Consider the following 18,063-nt stretch of genomic DNA (forward strand, 5'->3'; position numbering starts at 1 on the left):
AGGTATAGCCTTATTGGAGAAGGTCTGTCACTGGGTATGGGCTTTGAAGTTTCAAAAACCATATTAAGCCCAGACAGTCTTCCTTTCTGCCTCCGTCTGGAGGGTAAGATGTAAGCTCTTAGCCATTTTTCTAGCACCCTGCTTGCCTGTATGCTGCCATGTTTACTGACATGATCATGGAGTAACCCTCTGAAACTAAAAGAAAGCTGCCAATTAAATGGTTCCTTTAATGAGTTGCCTTGACCATGGTGTCTCCTCACAGCAATAGAACAGTAACTAAGACAATGTGACAGCAGAAGACAGGACATAGCAGAGAATGGGAGCAAAGACAGATGGCCAGCATGTGTGCCCTAGATATGGACTTTGCAGTTCAAGCTGGGTTGAGCCTGCCTGGAACATGGCTGAAAGTACTTCACAGTCAGAGAGAGGTATTAGGTATATGCAGGACAGGGCCAAAGTGATGGGGGTCCTGGGGCAAGAAAGACACAATGGATGGGGTATATGGTGTCCTAGAGCCTGAATTCTATACTCTATGATGGCATCCTACTGGTTAGAACAGGCTGTGAGAATCCAGAGAAGAGAGACACTGGGAGCTAATGCCCGTGCAGGTAGAGGAGGAGTTGGGGCAGAAACTGGAAACTCATTTCAGATATCTTTCTGATTCTAGGGAAGAGTGGAGTATGCAGTCTAAGCACAAGGTAATAGGGCATAGAGTCAGGGACTGTAAAGAATCAGAGAAGACAGGAGTTGGAGTCGGGGGGGCACTCGCTCAGGTTTCAGGAGGCTGCTGCTCAGGAGCCTTCCCACAATTCACAGTGCCTGGAATTCTGCTCACTTGCTCACCCTACCAATTCACATCCTACCATGTACTCTTGCAGAAGCTAAGGCAGCTCTCCACTTCAGCCTTCTAGTCCTTTGGAACAGAGACTATAACCAGGGATGAGCACTGCTATGTGTCTGGCCCTGGCCTTGTAGAAACATGTCTATTGCCTAATTCTTGTGACACATGTTCTACCCTGTCACTTCAGCCATTGATGGCACACACCCCAAGCATCTGACCCCACTACCAGATAAAATACCTCACATTAGGGACTTGGTAAGCTCACCTCAAATGTACTGGGTTGTACTTTGGCAAATCCTATTGCAATAATTGGAATAGAATCAGATGCCAAGAGTGACTCCTATGGATGGAGCTGTTATGGAAAACAGCTCCCATGATGGGTGCACAGATCCACCCATCTGGCAGTGGATGAGAAGTCATGGAAACAGAAGAACTCCTACTGGATTACAGGAAGATAATGATGATTTCTGGTTAATATTTGGAAGAGGGAGTAGAGGTGCTCTGAGACATGAGCTGATAGGGCAGGGGGTGGAAAGCACTTTCTGCATTGCCTAGAGACCCTGGAGTAGCACACACAGACATCTGCCTCACCTGGATCAGATGAAAACTTTGCAGTAGGCAGGTGCAGTAGGAAGCCCAGATAACCACTGTTTCTCTAGCACTCTAGTAGCCCTTTATTTTTTTACTCCTGGGACATTTTTACAAATTCACTGAAACTGTTCAATTTCTAGGGAGGAACATGGCCTTTATAAAGTGTATTTATAAGGGAAATTGTTTTTATGTTTTCTGAAGAATACACCAAAATATGGTATCTAGTGTCCAGCCTACCAAAAGCCCTAACATCCCTACCCTATCTTCTTGCAATCTCACAGTTGATTCCTCAAGCAAAGCCAAACAAATGTGAACTTCTTGCACTAGCAGTTTAGACCTTGAAGAGTTGATCAGAATTCCTTCCCAGAGTTAATACTCAGAGGTTTGATAAAAGCAACACATTCACATTTAGACACCCATGCCTCACATGACCATACTGACATTCACACAGACTTCCTCCCTAACTCCCAAGTTCCTAACCTGCTACTTGGCTCCTTTTGTGTTGTGAGGTCACTGGGAAGGTCTAGTCGCATGAATATCTGGGAAACATGACTTTATTCCTTGCCAATCCTACTGAACAAGAACAATAGCCACTGGTTCCTCAGGGTGGAAATGATTCACTTCTCTCCCTGTATGAATCCTTGATCCTGTAAACAGCCAGGAATAGGAGCTGGGGAGGTAGTTCCAGAGTCCCTAGTGGTTATTCTGACACTACAGACATCTGACTTGGTCCCCTGGCATCCAAGAAATGTTGAGATATGGAGTAGTGGTGGGCCAGCAGATGTTCTCTGACCTCCCCAGAGCCTGTATCACAGAGGTGGGGTACTGACTCCAAAGCTCACTGCCAAATCACTGTAATGAGACTGGCTCCTTGCCCAGACTCCTGCCACCAAATTCACTGTTTGTTTTGTTGTTTTATAGACCCCTTGGGTTTAGAGGACTGGTCTTCCCAAAGCTGGGAAAAGAGGCATTTCCTTGGCACATGGAATAAGTCATACTTACAGATACCCCCCATATGTATGTCTTCCTGCTCAGCCATGACAGATGTAGGCAAAGGGTTTCAACTCTATCCAGACCCCCACCAGGCCCCAGGGAAAGGGCTTCCACTCTCCCAGAACCCTTCTGAAAAGGGAAGCTAAGCACATATTTATTTTTTGCATCTATTGTGCAGTTTGTGAAGTTCAATCCTAGTGACCCCTGTTTGAGGCATAAAATGTAGAGTTCTACTAGCTGTTCATAGTCCAAGAGTGAGTTCTTGTAACTCTGGACTTATAGGATGGTGAAATCCAGGGAACTGTGCCTTGAGGCAGGAGGTTGGTAACAATTCAAGCTCATAGCATTCAGATGATCCAAACAGGTTCTGTAGAATTCATTACAAACCAAGGTGCTAATGTATAGAAGCCACATCCCCAGGAAAGTGCCCACCATAGACATACATGTCCTTTAGGCAATTAGGTCTTGCCTGCCTATGAGCAGGCACATGGACAAGTGTCTCTGTCAGAAGAGACTTCCAAAGACCAGCTGCTCCAGTCCCTTCCCTTTAGGGTGGGACTAATAGACATAAGGAAACACTGGTTTCATGCAACCTGGTTCTGAATACAACCTAGCAGCAATGCGATCTCTGAACTTCAGTGACCCATCCTGTAAAGGAAAGGTGTTCTTATCCTTGTTCCATGAAATTATAATTTGTTATTAGAATAGTATTTATAGAATGTTATGGTAGTTTGAATGAGAATACCTCCCATAGGCTGACATATCTGAATGCTTGGTTTCTAGTTTGTAAAACCATTTGGGAAGAATTAGTTGGTGTAGCCTTTTTGGAAGAGGTGTGTCGCAGGGAATGGGCTTTAGGTTTCAAAAGCTTATGCCAGGTCTTCTCTGTCTCTGTCTGTCTCTGTCTCTCTGTCTCTCTGTCTCTCTGTCTCCCTCTGTCTCCCTCGTCTCGCCTCTCTGCCTTGTGTTTGTATTTAACATGTAAGTTCTCAGGTACTGCTCCAGTTGCCTGCCTGCCTTCTTGCCTTCCTGCTGCCATGTTCCCTGCCATGATAGTCATGAACTCTAACCCTCTGGAACTGTAAAGCCCAATAAATTCTTTTGATGTTGCCTTGGTTATGGTGCTCCATCATAGCAATAGATGTGTCGAAAGCTAGATAATATAGTAGTGACTGGAACTGTCAAAGTACTCATTCTAATGGAGATTCCATTCAGTGTGGGAAGACAGACATAAGCCAGAGGTGAACATGATCCCCATGTGTAGGTGGTAAATGCTAATGGACAAGACAATGAAGGAAATAATTCACATGAAGCATAGAAGACAGTCACAGAATGTGGCCTTTTTCTTTTGTTTTGTGGAATAAGGTAGCAATAAACACTGGATATTTGTCATTAGGTCTGAAAAGATAGTATATGAAAACTATTTAATAGTGATTGTTACAGAAGAGTTTTCTGTGATTGTGGGTGTCTTTGAGACCTCCAATAAATCCTACCTTTCCCTGGTTTCCTGGGGGAAGTGACACTGTCAGATCAGGCTTCCTTTTAGTGACATGTTTGCAAGGTCAGATAAAGGAAGACACTCTTGTCCCTTTCCCCCAATCCTGAGTCATGGGAAAAAAAAATTTGGAAGACTGGCCCAGCTGAGCCCATCTAATCTAACCCTGATGGACTTTGGCATCCAGCTTCATTAGTCATCAGTGGGAGCAAACAAACTGTGCTGGCCCTCCCTAGGGCGGAACTGCAGGAAGTGAGGCTCTATGTCTGCTGCTTTGCAGAATTAGCCAGACCAATACCGTTCTCTCTGTATGTGTGTACCCAAGCCAACCACAATACTGTGGTGCCACACAGCTCTGCCCCATATGAACTATGTGATGTCGGTAGCAGTTTCTTCAACCGGACTATGATTGTCCATCTTGCCATATTGCTGTAAGCATTTGAAGTGAGGGATGTAGAATATCTGACAGAGCCTTGTGTGGAGCTTAAAGGAGCACCGTGAATGGCAGCTGTTGCCACTAGCATCAGTTGTTTCAGGCACTCCTATACTCTTATGTTTTTCTTTCAGAGGTCTGAGTTCCTTTTGTTTCTCTCGGCTCATTAATCTTACGTTTTCAGATGTTCAAGAACAGTTGGGATTGTTCTGTGTTCTGCTGCATATGAAAATGCTCCATACATTTTCTCTGGTCATATGGCTAGTCAAGGGAAGATGGGGACATTGGAGACAGAATCACAAACTTTTTAGTGGAGATGAGCTATGCGCATATTTAATTAATTTGCATAATCTATGATAATCAGGTTAAAAGCTCCTGACTGTTGGAATATCTAGCTTTTATTTTATCCCCCTGAGCATACCTTCTTTCCAACTAGATGCAAGTCAGAGAGGATGAACCTGAAATTCTGAGCTCTCCTAGTCTATCCCAATCCTGTCTCAGCTTTCAGAAAGTCCTTTAGACTTCAAGATGGAGAAGTTGAGGATCTGATGCCAAGGTATCCCAACCAGACACTGCACTCCTACTCTTCTGTATTCCATTCAAAAACTAGTGCTACCAGCCTAGTATTGTCCCTTTCCCTGGAAGGAGACATAGATAGCATCAATGGGCTTTGTTTAATCAGGTTGTTCCCTGCTTGAGTGTCTGAGCTTTGTGAGCAAACAACAAAGACAAGGGTAAAGACTACAGAGTTGGGACCTATGGGGGAGCGGGAGCAGGACCCTTGAGGAGAAGGCTGATACTATCAAGCAACATCAGAATCCTTCTTATAACTAAAAATAGATTTTACTGCTAGAAGGGACTCTAAAGTCATGTTTAATCTAGAGATGCTGGACACGTACACACACACACACACACACACACACATATCACACACACATATAAATATATACAAATGTGTGTGTGTGTGTGTGTGTGTGTGTGTGTGTGTGTGTGTGTGTGTGTGTGTGTCATTGTTGCTGGAGAAGCTAGCCAGGCCTTGAAAGGTTGGATGGACTACTCAAACTCACACAAGCTTAATAACAAAGAAATTCTGGAATCCAGGTTTGGGCATCTCATCTTTGGGGCTTTTCTCTAAATGAAATGACTTCTGCTTCTCCATAGAACACAAACATTTTCTAATCTGAACCTAACTTTGGTCTGGGGATTATTCTCTCAGAGCAGTACCCACCTAGACTTTGCTAGGCCTGATCATACAGCTTGCTGTAGAATGAACTGCTTTCCTTACCCTTCTTTTTACTTGTCTGGAAGTCTCACCAAAGCCTGTCTAGCAGGAAGGCTACTTAACCACAAAATGTTGCCCTGGGGCTGAGAGGTTCTGACAAGTCACTGTAGTGGGACTCTCCAATCACCCATACTAGGCCTCACTCTTGGCAAACAACTCTGTCTACTGTAAACTAAGTAGTTCCTTGTATACTAAGCACTGACCTGAGTATCTTTCCAGTTATGTTTTGGCATCTCTTATCAGGTAGGAATTAGTATGTTCATGTTACTTGTGAACAAACTGAGTGCTATCCAACAGAGTTAATGCTTGGGTTTCTTTGCTACAAAGCAGAGAGCTTGGATTTGTATCCAGAGTTCCATAAATCCTGATGTGTGCTTTTAACCACTGGATTTTACCTTCTCACAACCTTCTTTAAGAACCAGTTATTCCAGATGCAGTTTTGTTGTGTGATAAGACTTTTCCTTGGGAGACATAACATGCATTACTCACCCCAGAAAGGGATCCCAGTGACAGACCAAAATATGGATATCACAATCCCAACTTGGTAAACCAGTGAGATTTTCAGGTGTTATTTTCAAGGATAAGAGTAAGAGGTTACTTACAAGAACAGACATGACTCATGGGTGATAGTTCACAAAGCTGAGAAACACTACACAGCCTGAAGGCAGCTTAACAGGTTGGAGAGTGTCATTTCCAAGTAACTCTAGTCTAAACCTCTTCTAGACAGTTTTGCTGGTGAATCTGGTCAGTTTCAGGTACTTCTTGAAGTTATTTTGAGTTGTTTATCTTCCTAGATAAGGAGCTTCCCTGCAGGATAGAATGTTTCATACACATCTCCCCTGATTTTTCATACCATTTCAAGAAGAGAGAAGGAAGGATAGACACACATTTTGCATTCTGTAGAGCAGAGGTGCCCAGGAAACCAGGAACATGGCAGCTGTCAGCTCAGCACATGCTGTCTTGTTTCACTCTCTTCAGGCCTCCTCCTTGGACTCACAGTGGGTGGGGTGGCAGTCTTTTGTGCTACACACAATCCTCAGCTTACTCCCCTTTCTCCAGGCATCACTGTTTGCTCAGAGCTTTCTGAAGGGGACACAAAAGAGAGCTACTGACAAAGCCAAAGGCCTCTGTGTAGAGCAAGGGTCCTGGCCTGAACCCATGCATCTCTTGGAGCCCCCAGATTCTTCTTCAAAGACATTATTTAGGGTCCTTTATGTGTCAGTCATACCCATTCAGAGATGGTAGAGCAAAAGTTTCAGTGTGCGTGAGGAGGACTGAGAAATGGAGTCATTTTGATCTAGTAAATTGGAAGGGACATTAATGCAATAGTTAACAGCAGACCACTGCACAGGGGATGGGCATAAATGTTCAATCTCTGTTTATGGAGTGTATTCAATTCTATCAATATTGATGCCTGATGCCTTTGATTCTGACACTAATCATTGCTATGAATTAAATTTGCAGCTCTATAATTAGGGTTGCTATTAATAGGGCCCAAAGCTAAGTACCACCATGTCACGTGTCTTTCTTATGGTTGAAAACGGCATCCTTGGAACTCTACTAATAGAGCACACCTGGGATTTGCCAGGAATGATGTGAAAATTATACATTCTATATTTGTACTGGGCCTTTACTGAAATACCAGTGAGCAACAGTGAACCTGGAGAGGGGGAAATGCCTCACAGTGCTCAGGTAACAGCCAGGTGTCTGCTCTTGGAGGCTTAGGACACCCCAGTGAAAATCAGACTGCTCACAAACAAACTTCAGCTCCCACAAAGGTCTTCACCTCAGTCTAATCTGATATTACCCAGAGACTAGATACTACTGTGGTAATTTCTTTCATAGACTTGAACATGACTGAGAAGAGGAATGTTTCCTCATAGCCTGACAATCATTAGTCATATCTTATTGATAGTCCCATCTGTGATCACTTCAAAGTAGATGGCTGGGACAGACCCCTCCACCCACAGCCAATTTCAACAACCCTATCTAGCGAGCTCTGTAGACAAAGAGAATTTAGCAATATCATTCATAAATAAAGTCCACTGTGCACAAGGGTGGGTTTGAAGAGGGTGCTTGAGGTCCTGTTCCAGGTAGATGTGCAGCATGCTGATCACTATGGCAGCTGAGCTTTCACTGAGAAAGGCACAGTTCTGCCCTAGAGACACTACATGTCTCATTCAACCTCCACCTAAGTAATCATGTGGTTGTCATGCACAAGGATTATCTAACCTCTTTCTGATAGTGTCTGTGTGATGACCCGGTTTCACTTACAATATTAATGTGTCCCCGGTGACACAAGGGCTACATTAGCCCTGCTTCTTTGACCTCCAAACTGAAAATATTTTTTCTTCCCAGCCGTCAATTATTGATTTTTTTTTCCTTTTGTATTTTCTGTCATCTCAAGAAGACCATGATTTGAGTTCAAGTTCTCCATTCTATTTGCTGAGGCTGAGGCCTTGCCTAAGTTAGTTAACCTCTGGGAAATGTAGAGTTGGGGGTTCACCTCTTTAGAGGGGTTGTCAGATCTCCATAGGATGTCTGTGAAGTTGAATCAAGCTGCTTAGCACAGATGCTGCCCCCCATCCCACCTCCCGCCCCATCTTTCCTTTGCTTTCCATCCCTTCAGGAATGATGAACAGAAGGGGAACTTCCAAGAGGAAAGCCTGCATACCACAACCCCAGCTCCTTCCTCCCTACATTAAAATGTTTTTTTAGTCTTGCTACTTTTGTTTTTTGTTTTTTGTTTTGTTTGTTTGTTTTTGTTTGTTTGCTTCAGTGGGACCAGAATCTTGAGTAAACTAAAGCCAACCCCAAGCTCAGAAACATCTTTTTATTGATCAAATCTGGCATCCTTGAAACTTTGTTCATGGAAGGAGATTTTAGTTGGGTTGTTGTCGAAATTGCTATTGTCATGTCCCTCACTGAATATGGACCATTGAGCAGTCCCTGTACTGTTGAAAGTTGGCCTGATGGTAGACAAGTCTTCAAGGACTTGGGAACATGGGTAAAAAGTATGTGCACATCAGCAAAAATTGGACGCCGCGTCTAGTACCCTCTAGTCTGTAGGATTTTAAGCACTTCCATTATCTGCCAATCACACCCTACATGTCTACCACTCTGTGTAAATACACACTTAAAACCAAGTGTGTACTAAGACGCCAAAGGGTGGTAGCCAACACGAGCATAGAACTTGTTCATTCCTCAATATAAAATCCGAGGACAGGGTCCATAGTTGAAACCATAATTCCTGCCTTTTTTATCATTTACCATGCGAGTGTTTTCCTGTATACCCAGTGTTGAGCGGGAGTGGGATTGCTATCAGATAATTGTCGGAGTTGCTGTTGGTTTTATTCCCTTTGGAATTGGAGGTTGTCCTGGTGCAGGGCAAGTCCACAGTTCCTATCATGTGTTCTATCCTGTATCCCACACAGCGATACTCATTTTACTCTTTTATCATGCCACTTGCAAAGTCTTGGCTAGTACAACCAGGATCCCAAATCTGACTTATCCTACAGGGCTGTATTAGGTACCCTAAAATCCCCCCTTACCTCCAATCTTTCCAGTAATCTAACTGTAGAAGCCATAAACTGCGGGCAGCTTCAGTCTCAGGCAGATTGGTGGTATCCCCAGAGGAATGGCCACAGACAGAAATGGAGGAAAAGCTTGCCCAACCTCCCACAACCATCAAATCAAAGAAATAAAAAGGCTGTCTCCTTGGTGCCTCCCTGATATTTATGTCTGAGCTCAGCAGACACCCCTGGGTTGCAGCCAGTCTGTTTCGGCAATAGTCCATTACACTTTTTATGATGCATGCTACCCACCGCACCCCCACCCCTGGAACGTTTTATGACTGTCCTTTTCATTTCTAGAAAGAGCTCCATGGAATGGCAGATGCCTGCATTTTCCCACTCTTTGGGGAGCTATTCATGGCAGCCTGTCCCAGGCCATAAACAACAGGAGATAAACCACAGCCACTGGCCGCCAAAGCCAAGTATCAAGAAGTTCAGAATGTAGTGATGGAGTTTGGTGGTGTATGGACCAGACAAACCTGGGCACCTGGGGGGTCATGTCCTTCACAAAAGAGTCAGGGGGCCATTTTAAGGATATTGAATGCTACTACTCTCCAGGTCTCCACAAAGTCTAGAGGCAACTCCTGTCATTCTCCCTCACACTAGTGCCCTGAAACCTCCCATCCTATGACTGTAATCAGAACCAGTGCAATTACAGTCAGGAGAAGAGATTCCTTTGGAATTATCTATCCATTCAAGTGGCTATAGAGACATGATCTCTATACATGCATGTCTCTTACCTCTTGCCTATGCTTCTACATGCTGAAGCAACTTATTTAATGTTTCGATGCCTTTTCCTACCCCACTCTCTTTGCAGCATTTACACAGACTCCTTCCTCCTTTCATATTTTTCCAGTACTCTTCTCTCTCACCACCAGGACCAAATCTTACCAATCCATCACACTTCTTCTGGATCATTAAAACTTCAGCCTGGACTCTGGTATCTTGGCAGTGATATTTATTTATCTCAGCTCTTACGTAAGTAAGTCACTTGTGACACTAAGAGAGATAGCACCCAGGGCTAGCTTTGTCCTGTGAAAGGCACCCCTAGAAGAAAACCAACTTCTGAATGAATAATGAGAGGTTTTATATTCTCTGAAAATACATAGATAGAAAGTGAAAAGTGAGTGGGGGGAGAGAGTATAAGGGTAAGGAAGACCAGAGCAGAGCCCTGGATAATTAGGGTATAGGATGGGTTTCTTCCCATTGACCAACCTTCGTGACAGAGCTTCAGAGGGGAGTGGAGGGGATAGTGTTCTTTTTTCCTTATTTGGTTTTGGAATTCACATCAAATGGAATATATGGATGAAACTGATGTGCATTTAAAATGTGTGTACACATCAGACTGCTGAAGACAGTAGCTATTATACTTTGTGTATGTTTTGTAGTAAGCTGCTAAATTATTTATTGGGCACTGAGCTTTAATCTCATAAACCTGCCTTCAGGCCCCCAGCATCAACAGCCTGAGCACTGCATAAACTCCCCAGCCTGCTGCAGCCTGGGCCACTCCAACTAGCAATTGTTCTCACAAGGCCTTTCCTCAGATAAGCTTTTTAGCAGTCTATAGACCCTAGGAAGACCCTTCTAGTCTGCCATCACTGCATCTTGGAAATTGATTTGCATGTTGTAAAAGACTAGGGTCAAAACATTCACACACAGTCTCAGACCATGTCAGTCTGAGTTCTTCCTATGTTGGGAGAGAGGAGTCCCAGAAGTCAAAGCAAATGACCAAAGCTATGTTTCCTAAACTGTCCTTTTGCCTCTTTAAATTAAAAAAAAAAAGACTTTTCTTTCTCTCCCTGGCTCACAAGCCTGCGGGTACTAAACTAGGTTTGAGTCTTCTAGTCATGGTCTAAGGGCTTAGACGGTGACAGTGCCCTTACCCTTGTTTAGAGGGTTCAAGTTATGCAGAGATCTTTCAAGTCTTTGTCATCTGCTTTGAACTCATCTTGAAATGCTGATAACCCTCCGGCCTAGAACATAGGAAGAAGATACTGGTCCAGAGTAGTCCAGTGACATCACTAATATTTGCAGGTACCAGAACGCTGTACACTATGATCATCACCTAGATATGTCAGCTCATGAACATGGGACCAGTTTGGAAACCAGGACACAAACATTCTCTTATATCTTGGTACCCTGGGCAGTGAAAAACTAAGACCAAAACCAAGGCTCTTGAAATAGAAATTTGACATATGAAGGTTGTGCTTTTTGTCTCTGAGCTTCTATTCTTTGTAAATGGAAGGGGCAAGGCCAGTACTGTGTGGGTTTCATCACTAACTTTACTGAGTAGCTGGAAACTTTTATTCCAGAATTCATGTCCCAGTGATATAACCAAAGAAGAAAACACGTTTTACAAATATTAGTATGTAAAATGTTTAGGGTAAAGGGCTTGTTACTTAAATCAGATTCAAAGTTGTCTCTGACTCCAAAATCTTAAAACATGGTGTCAGTTGTTTTGGGACACTGTATTTGAAATGGCCAAGTGTTGCCTGGGTTTATGTCAACCTGACACAAGCTAGAGTTATTTGGATAGAGGGAATCTTAATTGAGAAAATGTCCCCACCAGATTCATCCCTGGACAAGACTGTGGTGCATTTTCTTGATTGATGACTGATATGGGAAAGACCAAATCACTCTGGATGGTACTACCTCTGGCTTGTGATCCTGTGTGCCATAAGAAAGCCAGATAAATAAGCCATGGGAAAGAAGCCAGTAAGTAACACTCCTCCATGGCCTCTGTTTCAGTTCCTGCCTCCAGATTCCTGCCTTGAGTTCTTGCCCTGAATTCCCTAGATGATGGACTACACATAAACTGAAATAAATGCCTTCCTCTCCCAAGTTTCTTTTGGTCATGGTGTTTTATCTCAGAAATAGAAAGCTAAGATACACTTTCCCTCTAATTTCATCCTTCAGTCAAAGCATTTTAATCTCATATGCTTTGAATATCAAGGATAACTATAATTTTTAATGTTTTTACTAATTCCTTGAGAATTTCATACAATGTATTTTTTCAGACATCAAATAAATTTACTAACTATATTGCATAGATTATAAAATAAGGTGAAGCTGTACTGATACAGTATTGGAGTTATTAAAGATTAGGAAGTTTATATTAGGTAGTTTGCCCCATGAATTTAAACAAAACTACATCTGAAACCAGATCAACAATTAAGAGAGTTTGTTTGAGCCTACAAAATGGCTTGTCTCACGGGGAAGAGAACACCAGAATAGGTTAGACTTTCTTCCTATAGCAAGCTCAAATTGTGTCACACAGTTTTTTTCTCCCCTTACAAGGCTTTTATTCTTTTTTTTTTTTATTCTCCATCTTTATTAACTTGGGTATTTCTTATTTACATTTCGATTGTTATTCCCTTTCCCAGTTTCTGGGGCAACATCCCCCTAACTCCTCTCCCTCCCCTTCTATATGGGTGTTCCCCTCCCCATCCTCCCCCCATTACTGCCCTCCCCCCAACAATCACGTTCACTGGGGGTTCAGTCTTGGCAGGACCAAGGGCTTCCCTTTCCACTGGTACTCTTACTAGGCTATTCATTGCTACTATGCGATTGGAGCCCAGGGTCAGTCCACGTATAGTCTTTGGGTAGTGGCTTAGTCCCTGGAAGCTCTGGTTGCTTGGCATTGTTGTTCATATGGGGTCTCAAGCCCCTTCAAGATCTTTCAGTCCTTTCTCTGATTCCTTTAATGGGGAACATTCTCAGTTCAGTGGTTTGCTGCTGGCATTTACCTATGTATTTGATGTATTCTGGCTGTGTCTCTCAGGAGAAATCTATATCCGGTTCCTGTCAGCCTGCACTTCTTTGCTTCATCCATCTTACCTAGTTTGGTGGCTGTATATGTATGGGCCACATGTGGGGCAGGCTCTGAATGGGTGTTCCTTCTGTCTCTGTTCTAAACTTTGCCTCCCTATTGCCTCCCAAGTGTATTCTTGTTCCTCTTTTAAAGAAGGAGTAAAACATTTGCATTTTGGTCATTCTTCTTGAGTTTCATGTATTCTGTGGATCTAGGATAATTCAAGCATTTGGTATTTTGATTGTGTTCTTAGCCTTACCTCAGCTCCTTCTAGATCCTCTCCTCTCTCCTCCCTACCAACCCAACTTGGTGTGATTCTCTCTCTCTCTCTCTCTCTCTCTCTCTCTCTCTCTCTCTCTCTCTCTCTCTCTCTCTCACCCAAAGAGTCCAATTTGAGTTGTATCCTGGGGTATAGTGATACATCAGGGTTCATACCATTAAAGAAAACTGACATCCCTCTCTAACATCTATCAAATGTCAGTAGCATCTTAGCTGAGGGTGGTGCTTTGTTCCCACATTCCCCTCCCTCCATATTGAGATTTTATTTAGCTTGTACAGATCTTGTGTATGCTGTCACGGCCACAGTGAATTCATATATGCAACTTCCCTGTTGTGTCAGGAAAACATTGTTTCTTGGAAGTCATTCACCACCTTTGGACCTTATATATTGACCAGTTGTGGGTCTCCATATTAATTTTTATCTACTGCTGAAAGGTTCTCTGTTGAGAGATGAGAGATTCACTGCTCTGTAGATATAGCAATAAGTCATCAAGAGTTGTTTCAATGCTATGTCTGTTTAGCAAGTTGATAGTAGTAGGTTCTCCCCTAGGGCCTATGACCTATATAGACATAGGTTCTTGACCTTATTGGCAATAATGGACATGAGTTTCATTTCATGGAGTGGACCTTAAATCTAACCAGAATGTTGTTGGTCACTCCCATAACATGTCTCTATTGCACCAACGGGCATATCTCACCAGGCAGGTCATTGCTGTAGCTTTCAAGGTTCACTGGTAAGATTTTTTGTTAACTAAGGCTGGGTACCATTTTGTTAACTAAAAATAAAGGTTCAAATGAGTTGGGCCTGCTTGATCATCAGAACAGTGTGTACCCCAAATAACAGAAGTACTTTGTTATATTTACTACTGATCATGTACACATACATATACATGTGGGCATGCATGTACACATATGTGCACATACACTTGGATGCACACATTCATGCTTACACACATAAAAAATTGCATATGCATATGCACATGCATCTATGCACATATACACATATTTCCCATCTCCAAACTGGTATCAGTTTCAGGAGAAAAAGCACACCTACAAGAAGTCAGATGCAGAGCCCACGGCCCAGACAAGCTATGAACCAAGTTGGGTGCTGAGGACTATAACTTCCAGAGATAAAGACTGGGTCATGGTTTTGGTTATAAAGCCAAGTCAGACAAAGTAAGCAGAAAGAGAGTCTAATAATTTGTCCAAGTCTGGGTCGATGGAACTGGATCAGCCAGAAAGTTACTGGCCTGGTCATCTATGTGGCAAGTGGAAGGCACCCTCAAATCTTTGCTGCAAGTTTTCACACCTAGCTAGGAAGCATATAGAGATATTTCTCCTGTTACTAGATGCTTAATAAACATCTGTTCCCTGCCAGCTTCAGGTTTCTCCCTGTGCTGATGCTGATGCTGGGCCTACTGCAGTAGGTATGGGCTCTTTCTGAAACCCCTGACTGTTAGGAAGCAGGGCAGAAGCAGAATGTGCTAAGAAAAGAGGGTTGATGTAAGACTCTTGCTGTAGTTCCCATCCTATTACCTGCTAAGTAGACAATATTGAACAAATCAGGCAATCTTACTGAGTTTGGTCTTCTTTGTCTGTCAGAATGATTATACCTATCTTACAGAGTCACTTCACATAATATAACAAGGCCAAGTTTACTCTTGTAATACTGGACCGAAAGGGCTCCAGAAATTAGAGCTGTTTACAAGGCTGAGGAAATAGCTTAGTCAGTAAAGTGTTTCGCTGTGCAAGCTTGAGGATTTTACTTTGATCTCCAGAACCCATGTAAAAATGCCAGACATGGTGATGTCCATTAATGCCAGTTATGGGGAGGCAGGAACCAAAAGCTTCCTGGAGCTGATTGGTCAACCTTGCTAAACCAGCAAGTGCCAAACCAATGAGATACCCTGTCACAAAAAGCAAGGTGAGCAGCATTTTAAGGAAAAACATTCAACATTGTCTTCTGGTTTTCATACACACACACACACACACACACACACACACACACGTACACACACACACACACACACACATATATATATTCATACACACAACATACACACATGAGAAAATGCATACCTGCATACACATGTGTGTGTCTAAACACACAAAAACGTGCACATGGGGGAAGTGGAGGGAGAGACAGACAAACAGACAGCATGCTAGTATGCTCACCATTTTGCCTTAGGTTGGCTCTTTTTCATAGGCTTAGAGGTGTGAACAGGAGCCGGTGCACTTGTCTAGCGGGCCTGGTAAACATGGTCAGTAAATTTTCCTTCCTGCTTTGGGCCTTCTATAAGGATATTGCATACAGTCCAACAACCTAAACCCTTGGTCAACCACAAGGCTACCCAATATGCCTTGTGTTGTGGTAAGTCAGTGACTCAGACCACAGACCCTACCTCCACAAAGATGACCATGTGCTGTGAGTTACCACAGCCAGACTCTCCATAGTAACCATACAGAGTTGAGAGATGGCATGGAAGAGCTGAGTTGCTATTCTGGTTGACCTCTTTATAGGCTTCTTTCTCCTGAAATCAGTTGGAATCACAAGACTCTTACAGTTCCTGTAGACACCTTTAGTAACTATCCTCACCACTATCCTTCTGCCTTTTCTATACATACATCATGGAAGATTTTCTAGAAGGGGAAAGAAGCTCATTATTGAGACCTCACTTTGCAGGAGATGTTTTGCCATTCAAATGTGCTCACCTTCTCCTCCCAGCATATTTTACCCATTAGCCAGTACAGGAGATCATTCTGTGTTCTGTCTTCAGAAGGAGTTCCCACACACCCCACTCCCACTGCCTCATCTTTGGTAACTTCTCAGGGTCAGGTTCCAACTTCACATGTAACAGTGAGCACACAACTTCGTGGCTTTTCTTCCACACAGTCACCATGTCACCTTCACTGAGCATCTCTCAACCATGGTGACAGTAAAACGAAGTGCAGTGGGTAATTTGGTGAGTTAGCAATGCAGCCTATACCAAAGCCTCAAAGTTCAGCTGGCTCGCAATGCCAGTTAGTGTTCTTGCTGCCCTTGCTGACATTTCTTTGGTACATTGTTCAGAGTACCTTTGCAGTACCTGTTGTGTATAAACTTGTAAAACCTTAACAATGGGGGAAGAAAGCATCCAGCAGGCATGTTCCTCCAGCACCCACAATCTACTTGAAGGCACGACACCCTCTTGCTTCATTCTCATTTTTCTAGAGGCAAGGCATGGACATACACTTTGAGGGAACATTGTGCTGAGGCAGTGGCTCCATGAGCAGCAGGAAGAAGCCTGGGAATCAGATGCCCAGACTCCAACCAGACAGTGGTAGATTTTGGGGGAGTCACTCAGTTGTCTTATCTCTGAAATGGAGATGTCAGTGACTCTTCATTCTTACTCTGCAGCGTTCCAGGGTGGATTTTATGAGATTATATGTAGAAGGACTTGGCCTATATACCACTGAATTAAAGTGAGGAGTTAATGAGCTTGCCCTCTCCTTCCTTCTCCCTCTGATTGGCAGCCTGGCACACATGCCATTGCATGGGAGCAAGAGCTCAGTATTCTTGTTCTCTTTCCTCCCTGGTTTTCTGAGTACCAGCCTTACATACTCAGTAGACATTTTTGTTGCTAACCACTGTTGTATCTTGTTCCTCTGCCCTGTGGTCAAGCCAGCTTTGGTTATATACTTTGATTGCTGGTCAACACCCTCTGTTTTTCTCCCCATCGATTACTTGTGGCATGTACGTGATAGTGGGAAACAACACCAACCCTGACTCAAAAGAAGGAAAAAGAAAGGATATTGGCTGGTCTGGGCCTTAGAGAGAGGATTAGCCATCAACAAACTATGTCCAAAGAGCATATGACCTGATACTGACATAAATGGAGAACATACACAGAAACTCTCCTCATATCTTGCATTGTCTGAGCAGGACTGAGAGCAGAACATCTTGCTGACATTTTCCTATAGCTCTGGCTGTTGTGATCTGTCTTAGGAAGACTTGGCTGGGAGCTCTTCAGGCTTGCCTTGATGAGGTCAGTTTCAGAGAGTGGAAGCAGAGGAGGACAGATATTCTGATGTCATGTGATTATGGCATTTTCTTTGACAGGTATCCAGGCCCTGTTGCTTTTATCTCTAAGACCAGGAGTCTAGTTTCTTACTATCTCTCTCAGACTAAAGAATGGAATTTAACCTCTCTGAGCTAGGTAACAAAAACTATCTTTCTCCTCTTACTTGGTGACACACCCCTTCCAGTCTGAAGGCCATTACCATTTCCATATGTGGAATAACTGCAGGACTAATCACTCCTGAGTTCTGCTGGGTTCCCCTTCCAGGTCTCTCAGTTCTTTTATTTAATCACCATGGTAGTCATCAGCAATAAAGAAAGCATGGGAGATGCCAAGCTAAGAAGCACAGGGACTTGCCCAAGAATAGCAAACTTTGTAATTCTACTTTAATTAAAAGTAAACAGCAAACAAAAATAAATACTGAAAACTGTCTTGCTGTGCCCCTGCATTTTCACAGGAGCACAGCTCAATGACTGCATTCCATACTCTAACTACTTCTTTACAGGTATAGGGCCACCTCTTTTCCACACTACTTCCTTCCTCAGCCCCTGCTTCCAAGACACCTTCCTCGGCAGTGTCATTAAACAGCTGAAGTGGCACCTGCTGCCTTCTCCATCCAGGGATAACAGCCCAACTTTACAGCACACATGAAATGAGGAAGGCCGCAGAGGTGGGATCAGCCTTGGTTTGGTTTTATTTTCTGGTTGG

At 43.4% G+C, this 18,063-nt stretch overlaps 1 protein-coding gene and 1 non-coding gene across 3 annotated transcripts in view; one reads left to right on the forward strand and one right to left on the reverse strand.

Moving 5' to 3' along the window:
• Nucleotides 1–18,063, forward strand: part of Plxna2 (plexin A2) — a 205,182-nt gene that overhangs the window by 42,055 nt on the left and 145,064 nt on the right. The window lies entirely within an intron of this gene.
• Nucleotides 12,388–12,492, reverse strand: LOC120096389 (small nucleolar RNA SNORA28). The gene has a single exon (XR_005492820.1). It is a non-coding gene; the product is annotated as a small nucleolar RNA SNORA28 (small nucleolar RNA).

The sequence above is a fragment of the Rattus norvegicus genome, chromosome 13 (genome assembly GCF_036323735.1).
Source record: "Rattus norvegicus strain BN/NHsdMcwi chromosome 13, GRCr8, whole genome shotgun sequence".
In the NCBI taxonomy this organism is placed as follows: domain Eukaryota; kingdom Metazoa; phylum Chordata; class Mammalia; order Rodentia; family Muridae; genus Rattus; species Rattus norvegicus.